Raw genomic sequence first — 27,908 nt, 5'->3', positions numbered from 1 at the left:
GATTTATTTTGCTTATTTATTTTGCTTGTAGTTGGAGGTGTCAGCTTGTGGTGGTCTGGCTCCACTACCCTGGGGCTGGTTCAGAATTACGTAGTGTAGTAGCATAGTCCCTCATGGCATGGCGAGCAGGGAGCAGAAAGAGAAGATGGGGCCAAGCACAGAAAACAGCTTGAAAAGGACACCTCTAGTGACCTACTTTCTCCAGCTGTGATGTGGAAGGTGATGTACGCTGTGAACGTGTTCTGTTGCCATTGGTTAATAAAGAAGCTGCTTTCGGCCAATGGCTTAACAAAATAAAGCCAGGCTGGAAGAGATCTATAGAGAGAGTAGGCAAAGGCAAGGAGAAGCCATGTAGCTACCCCCAGGGACAGACACCTGCCTCCGCTGGAGCCTGCCAAAACTTTGCTAGTAGGCTATGACCTCGTGGTGATGCACAGATTAATGGAGATGGGGTAGTTAAGGATATAAGAGCTAGCTAGAAATACACTTCAATGATTGGCCAAGCGGTGATTTAAGTGATATAGTTTCTGTGTGATTATTTCATGGTCTGGGCAGCTGGGAATGAACAAGTGGCATCTCCCTAAACAGCTAGGTGTTTGCTCCTAATGCCTCTAGAACTCAGCAAACAACCCTCCCAGTGGGGAGAAAGGCTTGCCTTCAGAACATGAGATATAGGGGATACCCCTTATTCAAAATCTAACATTCTTATATACTGATATTTCTGCAGCCTTTTAATTTTCAGACCATCCTTGTTTTGTTTTGCCTATCCTGCTTAGAAGTCATGCATTTCTCCTTGCTTCTCTGCTTACTTTTCACTTCTTCCTGACTGCTATTTGCCCTCCAACTGCTTAATATTTTTGTTGTTCTTTAAGATGCCAAATTCAATTTTCATTTTTTATTGTCAAAATACTGAATTAATGCAAACAATTCCAAACTTAGAAAATCAGTGTCAGGAGGATTAACAGGAGTTCTAAGCCATTCTGGGTTATAATATGTGACTGTTATTAAAAAATTAAAAAATAAAGTGAAATAAAACAAAAATATCAAACAACCCTGTAATTAATTGTTGTAATATGATTGGCGGGGCTGCGTCCCCGCCACCTGGCAGCCTGCACGGCTAGCTTTATACCCGAAATAATTACATGGAAACTGCATTCTTTTAAACACTGCCTGGCCTATTAGTTCCAGCCTCTTATTGGCTAGCTCTTACATATCGATCTAACCCATTTCTAATATCCCTGTAACACCATGAGGTGTCTTACCAGGGAAGATCTTAACCTGCGTCTGTGTCTGGTAGGAGAATCATGGCGACTCCTTTACTCAGCTTCTTTCTCCCAGCATTCTCTTCTGTTTACTCCGCCTACCTAATTTTCTGTCCTCTTAAAGGGCCAAGGCAGTCTCTTTATTTAATTAATGAAATTAACACAAAACAGAAGACTCTCCCCCATCACTTAATGATCTCATCAAATAAGCTTCCATCAGCAACTGCAATACACAGTTCTTAAAATCATGTTCCCTCACAAGATCTGGAGAATGTTAGCTGAATCTGTCTTGACAGCCTCTTCCTTGAGGACTAGCTTTCATTTAACTGAAAGGTACTATACAAGCAGCCAAGTGAAGGAAGCAAGCAATATTCGCACCCAAATATAATACCTATGAACCACAGCAATGACTAACACGACTAACATGACATGATAAAACCTAAGGGTACCACAGTGGTATTTATACTTTCATGGTAGCTAACAGCTCCCTAATTGAAATTAACACCTACTTAGTAAGAGGGAAAGCATGCTGATGCTGAAAGCCCAGCCAACTACCCAGGAATAGAGAACACCTGACCACTATCAATTTTCTAAATTGGCATAATTACTTATTGCATTTAAAAATACTTATCCTTATATCTTCCGATCCAAAAACCTTCTTTTTTTGCAATAGATGCCAATCATTACAGACGAGGAATGGAGAGTGTTACCACAGCTGGTCAAAAAAGAGAGAACAGTGATTGTGGGGTCGCCAGCCTCAGATGAAACATATACAGCACAACTTCAGGATCTAAGGCTTAGGGAACATTGTGAAAGAGGGGAAAGAAAGATTGTAAGAGCCGGAGGCCCAGGAAGTCTGCTGTGAGACTGTCTCCTAAAAGAGAGGGAAGCTACACACATGATGCCTCAACAAGACCCAAAGGAGGACAATACCAGTAGATATGATAACATGGACAGGGGAAATATCAGGGACCCTGCTCACAGACAAAGAACTACAGGTAACTACAGAACGCTGGACAGCAGAGAAGTAGCTGTTCCCAGGGATAAGCCCCATAATAGGTTATCCAATACCAAATGGTCAGTCTTGAAAAGATATTCACACACAAGCAATACTAAATGGATGAATAAGGCTGTATTTATATAGTTAGGCAAATTTCAAGAGAAAACATTGCCTAGTGAATGGGAAATATTGGAGGCAGGGAAGGGAAGGGAAGGGGAAATGATGCATACTTAATTAAAAACATATATTAAAACATCATGTACCCTAACTGGTACTTTTCTGTGAATTTTAGTATTGCCTTCCTACCCACTATGATTTTCTTTTATGAGAGAAGTTGTGATAGGAAGATAGACACGTACATTGATCAGTCACTTCCTTAGAATGGAGCTCAAAGCTTGGTATGATTATGTACCTCTTTATCCCCCGCACACAGGAGGCAGAGAAAGGCAGATCTCTCAAAGTTCAAAGCCTGCATTGTCTACATGGCAAGTTCTAGACCAGGCAGGCTACATAGTGAAACCCTAACCCCTGGCCAAAATTAAAAATAACTGAGGAACTGGTGAGGCTACAGGAAGTAAAGAATTTGTCATGGGTTCTTCTGTGCGTAAGTGATATAAATCAGACAAGTTATATGCTTTCTCTCTGTTGTCTTAAAAGAATATAAAAAGCCACAGCTGTCTGACATGGATGTCGGTGATAAGAATAAAAATCAAAATAAATAAATCCAGGTCTAGCTCTTAAAATATCAGCACTAAGTGTTCAATAAATGCTAGCTACTGCACTCACCGTTACTTAAACACAAAGAACATCTAGGGAAGACCCTGAGCTCGCTTGAGGGAGGGTTTGCATAAAGGTTCTGGGAGGAGATAATCTCGTGCCAAGTTTCCAAAAACGAGGAAGATGGTCCAATTTCAAGAGGGCCAGAAAGGGTATTTCAGGCACCAACATAATAAATAATGTTATAAAAGATAGGAAACCATGCTGTTTGTAAGAAAATATAAGACATAAGAAATATTCACAGAGTATAGTGGATTTATGTTTACAGTATATTTTAAGTCCAGGAGTGCTAAATTCAACATGACAATGGGTGTAAAACTTTTGGTATATAATGGAGGAGACTGGCGATTTAGTTAAAGATTTTAATTTTCTCCTATATTAGATATTTTGTCATACATATTTGTTTCCAAATGTGTCTTATTTGTTGCTTTGAAATAAAACAACCAAAACCATAGTGGAGATACCTAAAATTAGATTGAGGACAGCATGTTTAAATTCATTTCTACACTTTCTGATTATATATATATATGCACATATATATATGTATATATACTATATGTGTAATATTTATTTATTTATATATGAAAGCAGATTTAATATCTCCCTCTCTCCAGGAAATAGGAGAAAAAGAATACCAATCAGTTGAAAACTGAGATCTTCACATTAAAATGTGTTTTACAATATATTCATTACATTTGTAACTGACCCATATAATAGGTTGACCATGTTTATTGCAGTTATTAATTCAGAATGTCTACAGCATTAGGGTGAAGTAAGATGTCAAAACCATTTAGTGAAATCTATATTCTGATTAAGACTGTGTGCTGAGTTGCTCATACATTCAAAGTAGTCACAGGCAATAACAACCCATCTATGTTTATATACTACATTTAATCACAAGAGTCCAGACCATTTGGTAAACTAAAATTACTCCATTGTTCAACCATAACAATAATGGTGCATACAGAAATAACGTAATACAAAATGCAGAAGCCTGATAAAATACATGGGTTAAAATAAATACCATGAATTCAAATTAATGATCTTGTTTATATACAGCGTGGAGTCTTCGAGTTGAATCATCTTAAGGAAGCAAGAAGGGACCTTTGCAATCACCTTCACCAACTGTTTCATTTCACATTTATAAGGAAACTAATTTTTGCCATTTTGATTCTTGCTGATTCCCACTAAATAACGATATTATCCTTATGCCAGCACTTGCAAAAATAATATATATTTTAAAGTGACAGGAGAAGTACATATTATTATGACTATATTATCGCCATTACTCAGTTTAGAAATTAAGATTCTGAGAATTCCATCAATGAACCAATCAAGATGTTGCCATGATCACCACCAGGGAATTCTTCAGTAAACTTCGGAATGTGCTAAGGTGATTCGTTCTCTAGTGGGAGGCTTTCTCTTCTTGTCTCTCTAAAAAGGCTAATGTATCTGTCATGCTCATCTAGAGAAAGAGCCAATGGCAAGCTTTTATCAGCATTTGAAAGGCTCAGAAAAAGCCGGGCGGTAGTGGCGACACCTTTAATCCCAGCACTCGGGAGGCAGAGGCAGGTGGATCTCTGTGAGTTCGAGGCCAACCTGGTCTACAAGAGCTAGTTCCAGGACAAGAACCAAAAGCTACGGAGGAACCCTGCCTCGAAAAATCCAAAAAAAAAAAAAGAAAGAAAGAAAGAAAGAAAGAAAGAAAAGAAAAGAAAGGCTCAGGGACACTCCAAAATACCTGAAGCCCATGAACTGTCTCCATATTTAAATCGGGGATTGATTTTAGCATCACTGTATTGAGAATCTCTTATTTGAGATGCTTGGGGCCCACAAATACTTCAGATTTAGGATTTTTATATTATGTTTTTTTGTAAACATAATGACATATACAGGTATGGGACCCAAGTTGAAATACAAAATGGGTCTATGATATAACACTGAAGCCTTGAGTTGGCTCCCCAAATTCTGAGAACTCTCTAAATAAATTGAACATCAGATTATAGGCAACTTCCTCCACCTGTCTCTTGCCTTATTTCCCCTTGCAGCAAAAGTCTTTATTCAAATTCATGTTTGAACTTTTCAGTAAGCCTTAAGGTGGATCTCTCAATAACATTTTTTCTTCTACCCCCCACTCTTCATTTACAGAATCTTAGGAAATAATTTTTAAGCTGCTGAAGTTGTGGCTAGCTTACTGTCCATTCACTATTACTCAACCAGCTAGCTACTCCTGCCTAGGAATTATATTTCACTTCTATAGTGTAGAGTTGTTTTTCTCATCTATTCTCTGATTCATTGGGTTTTCAACGGCCATTGGAGTATGTTGTGGTGTTAGAATGAAAGCTTTGAGAGGGCTGAGGCATGGTCCTCAGAAAGAAATTAGCACACTCCAGAAACATCCATGACTGTAGAAAAGGGTGACCCTGGGATGGTTCTGTATACAGAGATCGTCTCTTAGACGTACTGGGCAGAGTTAATGGGGCATGTTAAAGCTTTCTTGGAGGTTGCTGCCATCGGTGAAGAGCTTCAAGGCAGAGACTGCGGTCCTATAATTACCACAGTGACCAGCTAGTGGATGTTGTGAATATGGCATTACATTGAGAACATTTGAAAGAACTGAAACCCTGTTCCAAGGAAGAAATTTGAATTCATTCAACTTGGAGAAGAGCCTCCATTTCTGGATCAGCATAGGTGTATATGGCAGGGGTGCTGCATCCCTTGAGTTAGGCTGCTAGAAGTTGGGCCATATTCCTTCCACGTGCAGAGCACACGTGGAAGAGGGAGCTCACCAGCTGCTGCTCCTATTGTTGTTCGTCTATGTTAGAAGTCAGTTTACGAGTTGTAGTTTGTACTCATTCTCCTTGTGTTAAATTGAAACTATCACTGCATTCCTAGATCATGGAATATCTGTAGCCCCAGAGACATTCAGTAAGTATTATGTCTCATTTGCTACCCGTAACTGACACAGCAGCCATGCAGACTCTTGTCTCTCCTACAGCTGTGTGGTGGAATTAGCGGGAATGAAGAAGGCTTGCTGACCGTGCGGGCGTTTTAAGCAGTACTTTTGCCTAGTTCCTGAGTTTGTATTTTAACAGTGATACAAAGGTCATTGTTTTAACTTCTAGGCAGGAAAAGAGACTTATCGACGTGGCCTACTCTGAATGTGGATTTATCTAAGGGTTAGAGCACTGTGTAGGGATCAGATTTTCTCACCTGAGTTAGGTGGACCAGTGAGATCATGATTCAAGACAGTTGTCATAAAGAGAGATAAACTTGGTCAGTTTTCAAACACGGAAAGCGAGGTGAATAAGCAGCTAATGTAGCAATCCTTAGAGCAGGGGGAAGAGCTGGGGCCCATGGACTGGGAGAGTGGCCTTGGGTAGATGCACAACCATGATGTACATTATTAAGAATGACCCACTTGGGTGGCTCCCAGCTAAAGTTTTCAAGAATGTGTGGCTGTAGAATTTCTGATGATATGGAAGTGTCCAGCACAACTTCAGACATGGGGGGTCTTTCAGTTCCAAGCATCTTACACCACCCACCTCAGCTGTGGATGTGTTCCATCCCTGAGTCCCAGGCTGTCCCTTATTTATTTGAAAAATGTCAGAGTATTTCTCTATCTTTCTGTCTGCCTCTGTCTGTCTGTCTGTCTGTCTGTGCCTCTGTCTCTGTCTCTGTCTCTCTCTCTCTCTCTCTCTCTCTCTCTCTCTCTCTCTCTGATTTTCTTTGAATACCCAAACCCTCTGGAGAGGCTGTGGAGGAAGGGGAACACTCATGCATTGCTGGTGGGAATGCAATCTTGTGCAACCACTTTGGAAATCGGTGTTTCGGTTTCTCAGGAAATTCGGGATCAACTTACCCCTGGACCCAGCAATACCACTCCTGGGAATATACCCAAGAGGTGCCCTATCACATGACAAGAGCATTTGTTCAACTATGTTCATAGCAGTATTATTTGTAATAGCCAGAACCTGGAAACAACCTAGATGCCCTTCAATGGAAGAATGGATGAAGAAAGTGTGGAATATCTACACATTAGAGTACTATGCTGCGTTAAAAAACAATGACTTCTCAAATTTTGCATGCAAATGGATGGAAATAGAAAACACTATCCTGAGTGAGGTATCCCAGACCCAAAAAGATGAACATGGGATGTACTCACTCATAATTGGTTTCTAGCCATAAACAAGGGTCACGGAGTCTACACTTGGTGATCCCAAAGAAGCTAAGTAAGAAGGTGAACCAAAGGAAAAGCATATAGTTGTCCTCTTGGCTATGGGAAGTAGACAAAATTGCCGGGGAGAAAATTGAGATCTTGGGGGTGGGGTGGGAAGGGGGTAAGGGGAAATGGGGAGAGAGGGGGGAGAGGGGGAGAATCGGGGGAGCTTGGGGAAGGGGGAGGATTGGGATGAAGGAAGGTTGGATGGGGGAGCACGGAAGCACGGTTCTTAGTTAAGGGAGCCACCTTAGGGTTGGCAAGAGACTTGAACCTAGAGTGGCTCCCAGATACCCAAGCCGAGGTCCCCAGTTAGTTCCTTGGGCAGCTGAGGATGGGGAACCTGAAATGACCCTATCCTAGAGCAATACTGACGAATATCTTGCATATCATCATAGAACCTTCATCTGGTGATGGATGGAGACAGAGACAGAGACCCACACTGGAGCACTGGACTGAGCTCCCAAGGTCCCAATGAGGAGCAGAAGGAGGGAGAACATGAGCAAAGAAGTCGTGACCACGAGGGGAGCACCCACCCACTGAGACAGTGGAGCTGATCTATTGGGAGCTCACCAAGGCCAGCTGAACTGTGACTGGAAAAGCATGGGATAAACCTGGACTCTCTGAGCATGGCGAACAATGAGGGCTGATGAGAACCCAAAGACAATGGCACGGGGTTTTGAACCTACATAATGTGCTGGCTTTGTGGGAGCCTAGCCAGTTTGGATGTTCACCTTCCTAGAAATGCACAGAGGGGGGAGGACCTGGGACTTACCACAGGGCAGGGGAATCTGACTGCTCTTTGGGCTGGAGAGGGAGGGGGAGAGGAGTGCGGGGAGGGGGAGAAGGGTGGGAGGAGGGGGAGGGAAATGGGAGGCTGGGAGGAGGAGGAAATTTGTTTTTTTTTTCTTTTCTCAATAAAAAAAAAGAAAAGAAAAATTGCCTTAAAATGTAAAAAAAAAAAAAAAAGACTTGACCATAATCCTAAATTATCTTTGAATCCCCATAAGATTATCAGAGCCCTCAGTCAGCAGGAAGTAGCCTAGAAAACTACACCCATATTCCCAAAAATGGATTGTGGATGTTTGTCTTTGTTTTATGTGTTGATTACAAGTTGTTATGAATAATGGTCAGGAAAAAAGAATAAATAAAGGAGATTAAAAAAAACCTGAATTCTCTGCAGTCATTTGTTGTATCCACTTCTGTGTTCTTGGTCTTTAACACAGAAGTCTCCATAACGCAGTCCCTGAGACTCAGAGAAGTAACGCCTTACGTTTACCTTAATTGCCTTGCCCTGCTGCTTTCTGCACTGACTCCTCTGACCACCACTCTGAATCTCATTTAGCACCTCATCCTCATTTCTCACATTCAGGCCTGCAGGTGTTTTCTCCATTCCTTAACCATACCAGGGTGTCTTCCTCCAGCCTTGATACCCGCTGGTCTCTCTGTGTGAGATACATTTCTCTGTAACAGCAGTGGGGTCCTCCTCAGCTTCAAGTCTCATCTCAGATGAAGTGTCATATGCCCAGAGATCTTTAGTATTATCATTATTACACAGCATCACATAATGTCATACAAGTACCTGCTACCTCAGTCCCACCTGTCTTCAATCCCGTAAGTCCTGTTTTCCAGAGATGTTCTATGAAATCTATATACACAATGAGAGAAAACATACCTTGTTTACATTTCTGATACTCATCATATGTAATTGCAACAATTTTAGTCCCATTTAACTGTGCTTCCTCATGTTTGAGATAACTATACTATTAGTATCACCCTTGTAGAGCTATAGATCCCATTTGCACTAGCATTGATATGGATTTAAATACACACAGTGCATAGGTATTCTGTTGCCAAAAGAAATTTCAAAGCATTATTTGTCAACCAATATTCAATAGGCTTTAAGGTAATATAAATAAAAACTTTCACAGATTCTAGTATTCACAGATTTAGCAACTTCCATGTCAGTATGCACTTGCAAAAATCAATGTACAACACTTTGTAGAGACCTGTTTCACTCATCTGTGTCTGTGTCATCTGGACATTCAAGAAAATCAGGACGTGATGTTTACTATAAGATGTTGTATGTGTTTCTGTTTCTGTGAGTTTGTGTATATGACCTGATCTGTGTCTAAACCTGGCAGAAATCATACTCTAACGTGGCTGAAGGTGATTTAGGTCTTATGTTTCTAATTTAGTAGAAAATAAGGTTATTTAATATTTAAATATTATTTATATATTTATATTTATTTACAATATTTAACTCTTCTTTTAAACTAAACTGGAATCATAAAACTTTTGTGAGAGTATAGTAAAATTCAGTAAGAATTCTTACATATTGGATATTTCCAGAAATAAAATAGTCAACTGCAATAACATTGTACTTGGAATTGAAGCCTGTGCTATAAGAAAGCATTTCATGGCACTGTAAACCTAGCCAAAAGCCCAAGGTTGGTACGGTCGTAGGCCATAGGTTAGAGCCTGCTATTGCTATTTTTCTAAAGACCATGCTGTCTGTCAAATTGCTTTCTCTATATTTGTGTTATGTGCATAGACTTTGACTCCTCTCAGATTTTGCCTGAGATATTCTTTTTGCTATGATGCACAACTGGTCGAAGCAGTAAAACTAAGAGACCGCACACTCAGTTTTAAAGATGGACATTTCTCTCAGCATCCCAACCAGCACCAGGCTCAGAAGACAGAATGTAAGAGCTGGATGAGGAGGAGGCAAATTCTGGAGTCAACATGGCTGCTGCCATCATAAGTTCACACCAGTGTGGTTACCTATGCAAAACCTGCACAAGGTTGGTGTAGCCCCAAATCCATCATGAGAGGAAGCTGCTTTCCAGCCTCACCCCTTACTAAGAAGGTATTGGCAGTTAATCCTTGGTGGAGAAAGATTCATTCCTTTTTATCTCCCTTCAGAATGTGAAACCACTCATAGATTTCCCATGCTCCACTGGATGGATAACCTTACACCCATGCAGGTATAGACTGCACTAATTGAACTTAGTAGGCTGTCATATTTTGGAGGGCAGAGAAAGAGAAGAGCTGAAGTCATGGGGGGGGAGAATATTGCCAGGGAGTTTATGGTGAGTTGGAGGAGGGAAATAAGGGGTGCATATGGCCAGGTTTCATTGTGAACTATATGACATTCTTAAGAATAAAGAAAAGGTAACATTTAGAATGTCTAATTTTATAGGTCTAAGTTTTTGACATTAGGCTATAAAATGGTGTTTTCAACAGACAGGTGTTTGGCTCTGTTATGTGTATTTGTCCCTGCTATGCCACACCTACATACTGCTGTTGTTTTGTTTGTATGTCCCTCAAAGGTGAAGGAGTAGGTCTCAAGAGTGGAGGGAGTAGGGGGTGTTGTGGACCATCGGAAGGTAGAGCTTTGTAAGAGGATCTTATATTATTGAAGGCTGCCTTCCAAAGGGATTGTAAGATGTGCCTTGGCTTTCTCTCTGTTCTGGTTCATGAGGTGAGCATACACATTTGAGCAGACACAAACCACTCAGATTAGCCACCTTTGGCAGAAGCGAAAGCCATGGGACTTCCTGAGCTTTGACTTTTAATTTTTATATTTCTGAGATAAATAAACCTTCCATTTCATAAATAACTCATGTCAGGTATTTCATTAGAGTAATAGAAAGCTGACCACGCGTTTTTGTGTTTTTAAATATATCATTATCCACTTTGTAGCATAACTTATACTTCAATCATTATCTTATAATAATTTTTGATGAGGTTATCTGCTTTTATAAAAAGAGTTGAGTGATACATATTGCTCATTTTATGAATCTTATTCATGGAAAATGCCCAAGAGGTAAATCATTGGCACCTAAAATTAAAGGAATAAAAAAATGCATAAACCGCTTAATGTATAGATAAAAGGAGAACTCAATGCCTTCTTCATAAGAGATACTTTTTTCTTAGAAAGTGTTTCAACTAAAATATCTGATAAATAAAAACAGGATTTTGAAGCATTTTTAACAAAAGATTTAATAATTTAGCAGCATTCTTCTCTTTGAAAGGATATGCAGATGTAAGACTCATTTACATAAGTGTGATAATCAGCAGTATAGAATCGTTTTTAAAATGAATAAGATTCCAGAGTTGTATTATTGGAAAAGAATAGAGACTAAATTTCCAAGAAAAATGAGATCTCAAATATTATAGAATTAAACTGGGAATCGATAAAAGATGAATTTGCCAGAAGCTATCCTAATGATGATGAAGAGTTTAGAAAAGAATACCTCTTCAACGTGAGGAGCTGTGCAGCTTTGATGTGGAACATTTTAGAGAACTAAGAACATAGGGACTTGGATCAAGAGATAAAGGTTTGTAAGAACTGAAAGCAATCTAAAGACAAATTTCAAAGGTATTTAATTTGGAAGAGATGGGTTCTGTGAGCCCAACAGCTGGATACCGAATTATTCGAATTCAGCAATAAAATGGGCTAGGAAATGTTTACCCCTCGCTATTTTTTTTTGTTAGGATGGAAATTTGCAGGCCTAGTGTTTATTACCACATGGTCTCATATCTCCTTGTAAGTAAGGAAGGAGAGGGGACACTGGCCTTTTTCTTTTTTTCAAAGATTCTCTTTGCTGACCATAATTGTGTCTTACATGGGCAGGAACACTGCAGGTCAGAGCAAGAGGCGGGCAACATGTGCACACTGGTCATGGCTGTGGGCAAGCATTTCCAGGGTTTTCAATATGTAACCTGCTCCAGCAAGATCCCCATGGTATATATTCCATACTTTCTTCATCCATTCTTCCGTTATTAGAGTATTACTCAGCAGGAAAAAACAAGGACTTCTTGAATTTTGCATACAAATGGATGGAAATAGAAAACACTATCCTGAGTGAGGTAAGCCAGACCCAAAAAGAGGAACATGGGATGTACTCACTCATATTTGGTTTCTAGCCATAAATAAAGGACATTGAGCTTATAATTCATGTTCCGAGAGAAGCTAAATAAGAAGGTGAATCCAAAGACAAACACATAGGCATCCTCATGAATATTAACCTTCATCAGGTGATGAAAGGAGACAGAGACAGAGACCCACATGGGAGCACCGGACAGAAATCTCAAGGTCCAAATCAGAAGCAGAAGGAGAAGGAGCACGAGCAAGAAACTCAGGACCACGAGGGGTGCACCCACACACTGAGACAATGGGGATGTTCTATTGGGATCTCACCAAGGCCAGCTGGCCTAGGTCTGAAAAAGCATGGGATAAATCCGGACTAGCTGAACATAGCGGACAATGAGGAATACTGAGAATTCAAGAACAATTGCAGTGGGTTTTTGATCCTACTGCACGTACTGGCTTTGTGGGAGCCTAGGCAGTTGGGATGCTCACCTTAGGAGACCTGGATAGAGGTGGGCAGTCCTTGGGCTTCCCACAGGTCAGGGAACCCTGATTGCTCTTCGAGCAGATGAGGGAGGGGGACTTGATCGGGGGAGGGGGAGGGAAATGGGAAGCAATTGCGAGGACGAGGCAGAAATCCTTAATAAATAAATAAATTTAAATAAAAAAAATAAACAAAAAAAAAAGATCCCCATGGTACAGACCTTGATAGCCAGCACTGTTTAATCAAGTGACAAGTCCTTTTTCAGCCCCAAGGATGAGTGTGAATTATAATAATTATAACCCCTCCATGAGAGTGGATAGCAAATTCCATTGGTAACTCAGGTAACTCAGACATGGAAAATGTCCTAGGAAGGCCATGCTGGGGTATGTCTGTGTTCTCTTCCAGCTGCCTGGTGCTTGTATCCCATTACTGCTCATGCTATAGTCACCAATGTCAGAGTCGCTGGTCTTCTAATCTTGCATTCTAGACCAGACATCTTCCAGGAATCTCCCAAGAATTTAGCATCACAGTGAGACCATTGAAGTTTCCAACTTCTTGGGCTTGATTCTCAACATCTCCAGCATTCAGACAGCCACCGTTGGAATAGCCAGATGTTGATCATTATAAGACATTCCAGTAACCCCATTGGCAAACGCATCTTGACACTTGATCATTTATTCAGTTGGTGTTGTATATGTAAGGGAGAAATATACTTAAATGAGGGGTATAGAGTCCAAAAAGCCACTCCTAGCAGACACACACACACACACACACACACACACACACTCACACGGGATTGTTAAAGAAATAGATGATACTTGGTCTGTGGTAGGAAAGAAAAGATTCAAGATGAATCTGACATGCATAGCTCATGTCAAAAATGAGGACATATATATGATTTTTGGGGACATGTCAAAGAGAGGCAACAGCTGATCTCAGGAGCTCTCATTATCAACAGATGAGTCAACTTGGGCACCAAAAATGATATTTACTATGAATAGAAATATCAGGAAATTTAAGTTTGATTTTATAATTACACTCAAAACCATCAGTGATCACCACTAGGTGTTGCTAGGACACCAATTTATTATTCCAAAGAGAGGCTAAGGAAAAAGGGCAAGAGAAAAAATTCAGAATTTATTTTGACTTTTCTATATGACTACTTTACAGTAAAAAGCTAGTGAAATAAAGCTCCCCTATATCAAAGAATTAAACTATTGAATGCCTAAAGATAAAGTCATAAAAAGTAAAGTGGTGACTTCTCAACTTCAAATTTCGCAACCTAAACAAACTAAAGAAAATGGCTACAAAACTCTGTTGCGTTCAATAAAATTCTTTGACATGGGTGCACTACTAGGAGGCAACACTCAACTTGGTTTTGTAATTAAGTTGAAAGGGAGGAGAGATAGGAAAAGCTGAAAGGAAATAGGTGAATATGATCAGTGTGTGTGTGTGTGTGTGTGTGTGTGTGTGTGTGTATTTGACAAATGAATAAAACTTCCAAAGAATGAAAATAGCATTTGAGAGACATGCTGTAACTAGAACTACCATGTAGTATGTGTAGTCTCCTGATATATTTAAAAACAACCTTCTAAATGAGGTCATCAAGATTGTAGAATAGATTTTCATACTGATCCTTCATAAAAGAAAAAAAAACATCAGTTTGAACATTGACCTATTGACAAAAATGTAAGATCTAAATCTGAGTGAGTAGTTCGGTACAATAGAGAAAAAAGTAAAGTTGTGTTAAAAAGACAGCAAAGACTACCTCACATGACCTGGATCATGCCTGCCCCAACCGGCATGGCAAAGCTTAGAGGCTTACACCCTTAATTTGAGGGTAGACCAGTGAAAACCGTTGCCAGACCTCTTTCAGTGAGCCTCAGAACCAGGCCAGCCCATGGAAATCTGTCTTAGATGATAAGCTGGCTCCCAAACCGGCCCTGTGAACTCACTTCAGCCTGAGCAAAGGCTTCTTACAAGGGATTCTCAAATACTTATTAGGTATTTCTCAGCAAAACCTCCTGGGCTAAGGGGGAGTGTAACAACATAGTCAGTGTTAAATGAACAAAAGCCAAACCTGACAGAAAGCAATTCCCACACAGCTGGGCTTCAAAACACGAACAAGAGATGTGTTCTCCGACAAACAGATGTGGAGGTATTTATCATCACTAGAATTTTAAAAATGAAAGAATGCTAATAAATAACAAGAAAATCAAAACTTAATAAAAAGATAAGAACATCATCAAATTCAGATGACCAGAGTAGAACAATGGTTAATAAATCACTGTCAACGACACTATAAAAGTTAAAACATAAAAGGATTAAAGTTAAGTTGAAATGGCCTTTCAGTGAGTTAATTTGTTGATTGATTCATAATTTTTAGAGCATTGATAACTGATTAAAGCTGGATATGGGACCTAGTTGATACAATTAGACTTTCCTTCTATCTCTCATTATCTCTTTCCCTCTCCCTTCCATTCTTCTCTTCCTCTCGTTCTTTCCCTGTCCCCATCTCTCTCCCCTTGTCTCTCTCCCTCCCTCTTTTTCTACCTCTGTCTTCCCTTCCCTTGGTCCTCTATCAATCTTTCTCTCTGCCCCTCCCCTAGACTTTCTCTCCTTTCCTTTTTTCTGTCATGAAATAACATGACATGTTAAGCACCGTTTTCTCCCACCATACTGTCTGGCCTGACTAAGAAGCCAGTTGGCCATAGATTGAAACCTCCTAAACCTCAAGCCCAAACAAATCTCTTGGTATTTTATCACAGTACCAAAAAGCTGATAAACAACATTAAGGCATCTTAATACTCCTTCAGGAGCTCACGCTCCAAGAACTTGCTTCCTAGTGAGTGGCAACATTTCAAGAGATGGTAGAATATTTAGAATGTCCTGACCTCTGGTTCTGGATGCCTTCTTCCTTCCGGGCTCTGAGCTGTCAGCAGTGTGGACCACATGTCCTGCTGCCATCAACCCCATCCATTGCTCCCAGGTGACCTGAGAGGCCCTGCTCTACCTTTTCCACTGTGATGCACTGAAACTTTTGGGCCATGAGCCACAGTGAAGCTTTCATCCCTGGAGTGGTTCTCTCATGTGACACAATGATGTGAAAGTGGCCAGTGTGCACACCAGCCCTGCCCACATATACAAAAGAACGGGGAATAACACACGCAGAATTTCATTCAATTGAAAAAGCCATGATCGTCAGAGCAAAGAGACAACCAATGGATTGAAATAAACTATTTTCTGACAGTATCTGGTAAAGGGTAAACAGCCCAGTTAGTAGAGGATCTCCAGCAGGAGAAGGCAAATAGCCTGCTCATAACGTGGACCACTGAAAAACAGACTAAGGGGCTGAACAGACATTTTTCCTAAGAAAACTTAGAAATCATCACAAGGCACGTGAAAAATGTTCCACAACCCTGGGAAGGAAGGGAATGTGAGAGAAACTGTAATGAACTACCAGCTTATGTATCTTATAATGTTCATTGTTGAAAGAGAAAGGAATATGGATAGAAAGGAACCTTTGTACAGTGTTCTTAGGTAGGAAATTAATACAGCTAATATAAAAAGCACTGCAGACCTTCCTCATAATCAAAACATAAAACTGCAAGACCAGCATTGATGGCTCCTTTGGATCTATACCTAAAGTAAATGAAATCAATATATAGAATATTGTTCCTTTCAGCATTATCCATAATATGCAATAATGCAAACAATCCAGTGTCCATGATTGTCTTGGGAATAAATAAAGAAAACTGTAAAGACACAGAAGTCTAAAGAAGATAGCTCCTAGATTCAGGTATGGGTAAGTCCCCACCCCAAGCTGAGGAACTATTGCAGTTGATGGTTGCTAGAGTATGGAGAACCATTTTTCTTTAGGTGAAGTTTCATGCTCCAGTGGATTTCCTACACCCACACACACGGCAGCACTGGATGGGCTTAGTTGGATATTTAAAAAATAATAAAATGAAGGATATACAGTTGGCAGGGAGAAATTTGTGAGGAAGTTGGGGCGAGTGGGAAAGGGAAACAGGCAGGAATATGATCAAAATATATTGTATACATATAGGAAATTCTCAAAGAATAACATTATGTTAAAAAGAAGAGAACACTATCATTTATGATAAAAATCTTGAAACTTGAGGATACTAAACTAAGCTAAATAATCAGTTAACAAAAAAAAAACCAAATACTACATGGCCTTCTCAAATCAATTTAAATTTGAGCTTGTATAATATAGTACAGAGGAGACTGCTCTTTGCTACCACATGGAGGGTGAGGGCCATTATCCACAGATATGAAGGTTCAATTCTGTTGGATAAATTTGTGTGATTTAATATATAGTATAATAACCATGGTTAAAAATGCTATATTTTATGTCAAGTAGATCATACCAAACATATACAAAATAGTAATTACAAGAGATTTTAAGTTATTAATTAATTTTATTGAGGTAGTAATTTCACAAACTACATCTATATCAAACCATTATGTTGGCTGGGGTCTGTGGCCTAAAACTGTAACTTTAGCTACTCCAGAGACTGAAACAGGAAGACCACAAGTTCCAGGCTTCTCTGGGTTTCATAGGAAGTTCAAAGCTATCCTGAGAAACTTAGTGGGGTCCGGATTAAAAATAAAAAACAAGAAGAAAACTGAGGTGAATATTAAAAAGTTTGTGTAGCATTCACAAGACCCTTGCTTCCCATCCTGATACTATAAAAAGAATCATACACAATTTGCAACCTTTGTCGATTTCACTCTACGACAGCTGAAAGGAAGAGAGGAAGAGATATGAACCACAACTTCAGTATTTTTCTTGCTTTCAGTAAAACCTAGTCCATCTGTCCTCTAATATTGAAACCAATTAGTGTGAAAATTATGGAAATAAGAAGACACAATTATGACTCCATAAGGATGTGATCAAGCAAATTCTGCATGTGGGTAATTACTCAACACACATAATCCCATTAGTTCCCCTGAATAAAATTAAATAAAGAGACAAAAATAGAATAAATTAAAAGAAATTTAAGGGCTAAGATATGGTTCAGTAATAGCACATTTGCCTATCACGTATAAGATACACAAGGTCCTGGGTTTTCATTCTCATTTTCTTTTTCTCCTCCTCCTCCTCCTCCTCCTCCTCCTCCTCCTCCTCTTCTTCTTCTTCTTCTCCTCCTCCCCCTGTCCTTCTCTCACTCCTTTCTCCATCCCTCTGTGTGTATCTTATCCTGTGTCTGTGTGTATATGTGTATTTGTCTGTGTGTATCTCTCTCTCTTCTCTCTCTCTCTCTCTCTCTCTCTCTCTCTCTCTCTCTCTCTCTCTGTGTGTGTGTGTGTGTGTGTGTGTGTGTGTGGATGGGAAAAGAGATTTAAGTAACAATCTGTGCTAGCTACTTTCATGTCAACTCGACATCAGCTAGAACAATTTTGGAAGAGGGAGTCTAACAGAAATATCTCCAACAAATTGGCCTGTGGGCACTGTCATGTTTTCTTGATTGATGATTGATGAGAGACGTCTGTGCTGCACTAGGGGTCCTAGGAGCTATAAAGTAGGTAGACTAAGCCATGAAAAGCAGGCCAGTTAGAAGCACTCCTTTATGTCCTCTGCATCAGAATTCTTGCCTTGAATTCTTGCCCCAACCTCCTTCAATTTTGGACTATCATGTGGAAGCATAGGCTGAAACAAACCCTTTCTTTCCCATGTTGCTTTATAGTCATGGTGTTTTATCACAGTAATAGAAACTCTTACTGAAACACTACCAAACAAATGTAGACTTTGTTTGGATTCGAATTTAACAAATCTACTAGGACTAAAGCAAATTTGAAGACAGGCTGGCCATTAAAAAAGATGCCATGGATTTTTGGGGGAGGAAATGAAATGATGCTGGCGTGCACCTTAAAGAGAATTTTTATCTTTCTGTCTTGTATTATGTGTGAGATACAGAGTGAATTAGACTTCAACAAATAATGAAAGAATGAACCATAACAAAACACAGATTGTTAAAGGTTGCAACTGGATTGCAGACCTGAGGAGGTTTATTCTTTCTCTATACTTTTATGATATCTCCAAATGTATATAATAACATTTAAAAATAAATTAAACTAAAACAAAATAAGCTTAAGGAACTAATTTGCAGACAATGATTTTCAGACACAGACTCACATTTATTTTTTGGGTTTTTAATTTTTCAAAGCTCTGGGATCAAGTATTACTAGATAATAATTTCCTTGATTCAGGCTCTTGTCTGCTGTTTTTCTACTTTCTCCTCCGTTTTGTAGAAGTGACAGAAGCTAATCTTACAATCTTTTTAACTTCTCTTTGGGCACTTTTGAATTTGAGAAGCCCAAATTATGAACAAATAAGGATGTGGGAGCAAGCTTACTCACACTAATAATAATAATAATAATAATAATAATAATAATAATAATAATAATAATAGAGTAAATACTTGTGAGCTATTACTTATAGACAATTTACATTGGTATAAATTTATACATTCTTGTATATTGATACAGATTCAAATTGTATTTGTTATACTGAATAAGATCCTATTTCTGTTTACAATATTTGTGAACCTATGCAAAGTTATTTTGTCAGATTGTATGCATGTATGTTTGTACCTCTGTTTATGACATTTTGTATATTAATACAATTTTGGGATATATTTATCATATTGCATCATACATTTCTACCTCTGATCAAAATACTTATACATTGTTTACATTTTGAGGTCATTGTCCTCATTTGATGCACAATTGTTTAAGGATAGTTTAATATTCCAATATGAAGTCTTAGTCTTCAAGTTATACATGTATTAAGCATTATAGGTCAGTAGTCATTCACGTTTGTCATACTTATAGTTAGACTATAATCAGGTTCTTTAGATACATAGAGATTGTATTCTGCATAGATAGGTAATCTTCAATCACTTCAAAGAACTGTAGAACATGGTATTTAAATAACTTAGGGTTCTGCTAGCATGAGACATGTTTGCTCCTGACAGTACCCTAGAGAATGTTGGGCACCAAAGACACTCCATTTGAAGCTTGTTTTCTTCTTGGAAAAACTGGTCTTAGGGCAAGATTACTAGCAAAATGCATAGTGTCTGGACTGGACAAGCAGGATACAAAAAAAAAAAACCCTCTCCAAGATAGGTTTAAGACAGTTTTGAAAAAAAAAATTCCTGCCTCTAAAAATGGTCTTTCAGTTATCCTAGGTATTAGCCAAAATTGGTTGCTTAAACATTGCAAATGAGACTTTGGGTGATTGACCAAGTAGCCAATTGTCTCTGTCATCTACTGCACATTTTGGAAGCTGCTTGATTGCACTTCCTGCCTACTCAAGTAATATTATCTCCTTTTCCAGACCTTCTATGGTGTTAAAGATTAGATAATCGTAATTACTTTTCTCTTATGATTTAACCAAGCCATTTCTAATACATGACTTAAATGCCTTAGGATAAAATGATTATTAAAACATTTAGCATATGTTCCTTACTTAATATTATTTATGCTGATTGCAATTCTAATTTTTATACTTGATATCTGTTCTTATTGCAAATAGTTTTGTATTCGATTTGGAACTCTTATTTAGACAAAATGGGGAGGTGATGGGGAACCTCCTTCAGCCAATGGCCTTTGGGAGCCTGGACTAGGTTGATGTGTGGCTTTGAGTACCAAAAAGCAGAGGTCCTGCCAGCTTGCCCTATTCTTCCCATGCGCCACACCTGAATGTCAGACCCCTTTCCTATTTCCTTGCTGTGATCCATGAGTTCCCTTTTAATAAATAAAAACCTTAGTATACCCTATTTGGCTTTAATGTGGAACTATTTGATTTGCCTTTCCCTCATCTGACACGTTCAGCTACAGGTTCAGACAGACCTGCTCCTAGAGTAGCGTTTCAGGGTTAAGGAAACAGAATCTGGAGGTAGGTGGATGCTGCCCCTGCGTTTATTTTAGCGTTGCTATCCACTACTTAGACACAAAGTTCTTCTCTAAACTAGTGAATTTTCCAACTTTGTTCTGTTTTGCAACAGACCCTTCACAAACAATGAATGAAATGGAGTACTTGTAAAATTTGCAAGATTCTGGAGGAAAATCCTGAAGGCGTGTGGGAATGACTTGCCATATTTGTGATCTCTGAACACACTGTTAAGTCGGATTGTGAGAGTCATAAATGGCTCTGACGCTTAATTACCAGGCTAAGGTTGCCCTTTCTGTTTCCCTCACATGCTTTTCCATCGATGCCTTCTTTCGTTTAACAGCTTTCTTTTTTTTTTAAGATTTATTTATTATGTATACAAATTCTGCCTCCATGTATGCCTGCAAGCCAGAAGAGGGCGCCATATCTCATTACAGATGGTTGTGAGCCACCATGTGGTTGCTGGGAACTGAACTCAGGACCTCTGGAAGAGCAGCCAGTGCTCTTAACCACTGAGCCATCTCTCCAGCCCCAGTTTAACAGCTTTCTAACTGCGTAAAAAGAATTTCTACGGGAAACGCGAGAGGTAACTAAGAGCACATCGGCTTTTAATTTTTGCCTGTATCTTCAAAGCCATTCTTTTACATCCCTCTCACCCAGCCTTAGTTACAAGCCAACTTTTTTTTTCTCTCTAGTGCCCTTCTAAAAGACACCATTCCTTCCTCAATATCAGAAGAACTACGGCCTTCGGAATAGCTGTCTCACAAGGTGCTGGAGTTGCATAGCTGGATGAGATTGCAGGGAGTTAAGACATAAGTGATATCTCTTGTGAACTGACCAAACCTGGGGTAGTAAAACGAAGGCAAAACAGAGCGCGGTTGTATGAAAAGGCACTTGGAAAGTCTGGAAACAGTCACCTTCTATGACTGATACCCATGGTAAATACTTCTTACCATGGAAACGCGATGATGATGTAAGTTAAGTAGAAAATAAGGAGGTTTTCTCTCCTCTGTAGTATTTCTACTTAAGAATAAAGTGATGGTATTATGATCACCTGTTGAATTAGTTCTCTTGGGACTAGCCAATTGAACGATGCAGAGTTAGGGTGGTTTCTGAATTGTCTAGACTGATTTTTCACACTAATTATGAATATTTATGGAATCTGAGCCTCACTTTGTGCTCTGTAAACAGGCTGAATTATTCAGATTGTTTGTCTATACTGTAATAAATGGAACTGTCTCCCTGTATCTTATTCTTAATACTAAAAAAATAATCACTGTCTTGTTTCAGGAATAAGGACAAAATGAGGCAAAGCCATCTACCCTCCGCTACTACAGCACCCCATGATCTATGTGTGTGTGTGTGTGTGAAATGATTTGTTTATGGTAAACATGTACTTTGAGTTGGATAGTTCAGCCAACGGTTTGACTGCTTAACCTATGGCTGGGCTTCAAATGAGGGAAGCCTCTAAAATATTCAGTGAGTGTATAATTCGATCAGATAGCCTGGCAGGAGATTAATTGAAAACATATGTGGCGCAGTGGCATCACCAACCTTTGCCATAGACGAAGAGGAAGGAATTTGTACTGTTCCAGAAAGGTCTCCACAGAACCATGACCACTGTCTATAACGCATCAGGCGAGACCTCAGACAAATATTTCAGCCAAATATACAAATTCCTGACTTTCACAGACTCATTGGCATGCCTGTTTCCAGTGGTAGTCAACACCATTTCTTAATGCGATTGTAATTGACTGGGTATGACCTTCCAGCCCCAATGGAAAGAGCTGTTAGTTGAAGGCTTGTTTCCTTGTGGGAACAGTAGCCACAGACACAACTTTGAGAAGGGGTTGAGTGGTCATTATCAGTGGGTCTATTCATCAGAGATTAAACTTGAATAGATTACGGGAAGCTGGTAAAGCTGCAGAGAGGTGAACTTGCTTGGTGAAAGCAAATCCATGTGGATTCACCTTACAAGGGTGAATTTTGCCCTGGTGCCTTCCTCTGGCCTAGACCTCTGCTTTTTGGGTACCATGAGACCAGAGACTTGGTCTTGTCACTCCCTCTCATCATGACATCAGTTCCTCCTTACCACAACCCACAGACAGAAAAGCCAGCCAACCACAGACTGAGATCTGGGGAATTGTGAGCATAAATAATCTGTGCTCCTTTGGAATTGATTCTCTCAGGCATCCAGCACAACAATGGAAGAGTATAACAGAACAATATGGGTTTTGATCATTTAAAATAGTTCATGGGAAAGTATCCTAACTTTTTTCCTGCAGCCTAGTAATATTCCCTTTTAAGAATCCCTACTCTGAAAAGCTGTAGAATTATTTAAATATAAAGTTCCTTTTCAAAGAAAGTTTTGCAAGTAAAAGAGTTCTAGAAATGTCCCCATTTATTTCAAGCTCTCAATATACCAGGAAGATGTGTCTTTACGATACTCTGTATTCTAGCATTGAAGCTGATTTTTTTTACATTCCTGCTCTTTGCCCACACCCTTTCTCGTTTGCATTTTTGTAGTCTTGCCAATGTTTTATAAATATTATAAGAAATATCTGATTGGCTTGGTTAACTTGGCTTGATTGGACTTGATTGAATATTAGATATATCTGATTGGTTTGATCTGGTCAGCTTGACCGGGCTTCCCTTTGATCTATTTTCTGTCCTTCATTTCACTTCTTCTTTTGTAATTAATTTATTTGGTAGTTTTTCTCCTCTACTTTATAACATTGAATGCTTAGGTTTATATCTTCTCTTTTCACATTTAAGATTGTAGATGCACCTCAGTGGGCTTCTCCTGAAAACATGCCAGAGGCTGCAAACTGAAATTTATATTTCATAGTTCTGGACATTGAGAAGTCCAAGTTCAAAGCAAGTACAGTTATATATCATTCTGTCTATAATTCCTAACCTCCAGTGTTCACTTCCACTTTGAAATTAACCTTTTCATTTCCAACTTGAGGATGAATGGAGCATGACATGCTGCATCTAGATTAGCTCCTTAATGTCCTTCAGTCCCATTTTGCCACAATGAAAGTCTTTCATTCCTTTTACGAATGAATAATATCCCATTATATATACATGCCATACTTTCTTTTCTCACCCACCCACTGAGAGCCACCTAGGCTGATTCCCTTCCCCTGTCTGCTCTGAATACTGCTGCAGCAAACATGGAAGTCGGGAACCTCTCCTCATAGGCTGATGTCCTTTTCTTTAGATATATACCAGAGGCAAGAAAGATAGATCATAAGATAGTTGTCCATGCTTGTTTACATGCAAGAGTTTCTTTTTCTTTATGTCCTCACTAACCCAGGTTACATTTTTACTTTTGTGGCAGTAGCCTTAAACAGAGGAATTGTGACTTCATAATTCACCTTCATTTTGGACTGATGGGATTTTTTTTTGTATAGTTTGCTAAATCACCTTCTCCCTTTTCTCTTTTCTTTTTTTATTTTGTGCTTTTGAGCCTAGAGCTTAATACTGTAAACCCAGGTGTTCTGAACTTGCAGAAATTTCCTGCCAGTGTCTCCTAAGGCCTGGGCTCACAGGCCAGATTATCCCTCTAGGTTAAGAACTCCCTCTGGGCTGCCAAGCTGTATAGGCCTTTCTGCTTCTGACATTAAGACTGTGTAATAGACTTAAAGTAAATTATTTCTTTGTTGGGAATTACCTCCACCCAAATCTTTAAATTTTTAATCTATAACTAACAATAAAACAAACTCTTAACAGGCATATGTATTCCCTGTGTTGTGTGTGTGTGTACATGCTCTTGATTGTGTGTGTGCACAAATATATGCATAAATGTGGAAGCCAGAGTTTAATAATAGTGTCTTCCTCAACTATTCTCCACCGTACTTCTTTGTGGCAGAGATTCTACTGTACCTGGAGCCAGCTGATGTGGCATCATTGGCTGACCAGTGAGCCCCCCAGGAATCTGCCTTCCTTGTGCTGGGATTCTAGTCTCATGCTGCCATAAAAGGCCCTCTAGGTAGGGTCCCAGGAATGGACTCAGGTCCCTGCATTTGCACCCAACTAGCACCTTACAGTCCACACCATCCCCTCAACCTTTATTATCCCAGAATTTATATCATGGAGTGATTTTACTTAAGGAATGATTTGATTTGTTTTATTTAAAACATGACATGGAAAACAAGAATTCAGTTTTATGGTTCTCTTTGCAGGCAGTTTAAAAACAAAAATAAAAAAAGAACACGGCTCTTTTGAAGCATTCTTTGCAGTTCCTGGAGATTTTAGGTCTATTTGAAAATAATTAATTCAGATGTAAATTACACAAGTCTTCAAATCAGGATGCACAGCAAACCTGAATGAAATAAAAAAAGTCATCGCTCATTAAAACATAATGTCAAGGAGCCCTTGGGAGTTTGAGGCTGTTGGCTGTCCCATGGAGTTTGGGAGCACAGAGACAGTTGGTGGAAAGATTCCCTGGTGTTCAATATATGGAAGACCAGGGCAAAGACTTCCTCATCATTACAGACCTTCTCCACTCCTCACAGACTTCCCGTGGAGACCAGCACCATACTTCTGACAAATCCCCAACAGTTTATTTGTTAGATATTTTATTCAAATTGCTTCCTTCTCCTTGCCGAGTGCACAGAAGAACAGCAATATCCCGTCCCCTCTGTACCTCCTAACTGCTGTTTCAGGAGATAATGACTGAAGTTAGATCTTCATTACAACGTGAGTTTGTACAGTGAGCCTTATTTATTTTTCTCTACCTTGCTATTGTAATCACCAGGACGGGAAGACCGGCTCTGGATAAACGTATTTATTTGAGTTCAGTGTTTCAAAGACACTCATTTGTTGAAATGGTAGGAACTGCCTCACACTGTCCTGGAGAGAGAGAGAGTTCTGGAAGCTCATTATATCTGAACCACATAGAGCTTCTGTGATTTCCATGCTCAGATGGCATCTGAAAAGGAAGTTTTTAATTATAATATTTTCTTCTTCAATGATTTTAAACATGAAACAACTATCGCCAATGTTTTCCCCTTTTTAAATTTAATTTAATTATCTCCTTCATGGACTTCAGGAATAGTCTTATTGATAGAGCACACTGTAAAAATCTAGATATGATTTATTATAAATATTAAAATAAAAATTTAAAAAATGAGTAGGAACAACTGGAGGTTGGTTTCCATCTCAAAAATACATGGAAGCTTTCTTTAAACAAAGGAAGCACATTTTAGGATTATTTCTTTTTTTGTACATATATGTCTGTGTGAGTGAATCCTACTAGCATGCAGGTGCTCCAGGAGACCAGAAGAGGGTATCAGACTGCCTAGCACTTGTTGTAGGCAGCTGTGAGAAGCTAGATATTGGTGGCAGAAACCAAAATGGATCCTCTGGAAAAACAACAAACTCTCTGAATGTCTGAGCAGTCTCTCCAACTCCAAAAGGACAAAAGCTTCTGAGGTAAATCAATGAAATTAACAACCTAAGCTTCTAGACCAGTTTTTATGTTTAACAGAATTCCAAATTTTGTAGCCCTAGGAAAAGCATGGAATAAAAATTGCTCAGAAAGGATACCACTGATGCTGCTATCAGCATCATCAGAATATGAAGAATGTTTGTATATGCACATGAAGCCAAGAAGCCAGGGGATAAAACTAAGAGTTACTTTTTTTTTTAATCAAATTTGGACAGAAGAAAAGAAAGGATTGGTTACCTTTGGTGAACCAACATTAAGCAAAAATTTACATCAGGTAGAATTCTATCCTTTACAATCTATGGTCTCCTTTTGACATACACAACTTTTATATGAGACTTTTTCATGGCAAGATGAGAGAGGAGTAATGGCAGAAAAAAATGGGATTTTGTTCAATTGTGAAGACAAAGTGGAATTACAATACTTTCTGGAGAACTGATGGAAGTGGAAAGTATTAGGAACAGAACTGTGAGGTGGGGACTGGGAAGGGTTGGGAGAACAACAGGACACACGTGATCTGAGAGAAGAATGGGGAATACTTAGGGTCGTAGGTACAGGCAAAAATGTCACACAAGAGCAAGGAGATGGTGAAGAGGGGAGGCTGGGTGTGAAAGATTATATAAACTAAGTATGGATGGAAATGCTATGATAAGACCTGTTACTTTGTATATTAATTAAAAATAATATTAAATTGAAAAAGAAAAGAAAAATGATTAAGAGATATGATAAAACTATTCTGTCGAGGAGTCCTGACTTTGGGGTAGTCAAAAGTTGTGGGTGAAGAAGTGCAGTACTTTCCAGAAGATAAGGCAGACTCCATTCATAGGGAGCTAGAGAATGGGACTCCACTCCACAAAGAGAGTGAATAAATTCTGGAGTCACTTTCACAAGCAAGAGACAGAAAGAAAGCAATTCTAATGTACATTGTTTTAGCTTGTTGACACCTATACTGGACCTCCAGCCATAGGTAATAATTTGCTCCAGATGGGGGTTTGTTATGGTCTCAAATTAAACCCAAACTGGTTCCCAGTGTTGGTGTGAAGAACACATAAAAATATATTTAGAAATGTACAGACTTGGGATATTTTTCTTCTAACTACTCATTTTGCGAAAGTCTCTCAATAAATATTTCAGGAAAAAATACAAGAAAGACAAAAAATAGACACGTTAAGATTTCAAAAGTAGTGGAAGTGATTATCAAATGTAAGCAGTAAATCATCAGTATAGCTGTGCACTAAGCTTAGACAGGCATTAGTCAAAGTTGCAAGAGCGTTAAAGATCTTCTAGATCTTCTAGAGTACCTCCCAACAGCACCACCCTGGGGGCCAAGGTTTTGACATGTGATTCTTTTAGGAACATAAAACAACCATGCTATAGTACCTTGCCAATAGCTCATTCTGAAAGTTGAAAATCAATGGAAAAAAATTTAACATTAGAAGTTCTTCCACCTGGCTACCAGTACACTAATTCCACAGAATCTTTCCCAGTTTCCAAGGCTGCCTTTCCTATTCTTCCCTCATCCTACAAAAGGCCTTTAGTCAGGTGATTAACTACATCTAGAAGCCTTTTGTAAAATCCTTTGCTGGTCCCTTTGTGTTTCTCTATGAATGAAAATACACATTCTTCTGTTCTGTATTTGTTGACGCTACGGACAGCTTAGAAGGCAGAAGAGTTTCTAAATACGCTCCTCTTGGGCTGTGCTCTTAATTCTAATACTCCTTGAAAGTGGCCATAAAAAGCTTTTATTTTTAGTGTGTACTCACACTGGCTTTTTCCTTGGTAGATTTCAGAAAAGTTGCTTTTTGTGGCAGCTTTATTTCCCAAGCAGTGACATCAACATCGCTGAATACCTCTTAAGTGATGTTTGTGGTTTTAGATGCTTGCTGGAGAAAAATCATTAACACTTCTCAACCTCAC

This window comes from Microtus oregoni, unplaced genomic scaffold (assembly GCF_018167655.1).
Source record: "Microtus oregoni isolate MIOR12 unplaced genomic scaffold, Mior012 000001F_ref0000356, whole genome shotgun sequence".
NCBI classification, from domain to species: domain Eukaryota; kingdom Metazoa; phylum Chordata; class Mammalia; order Rodentia; family Cricetidae; genus Microtus; species Microtus oregoni.
Note: the sequence above shows the minus strand (reverse complement) of the source record.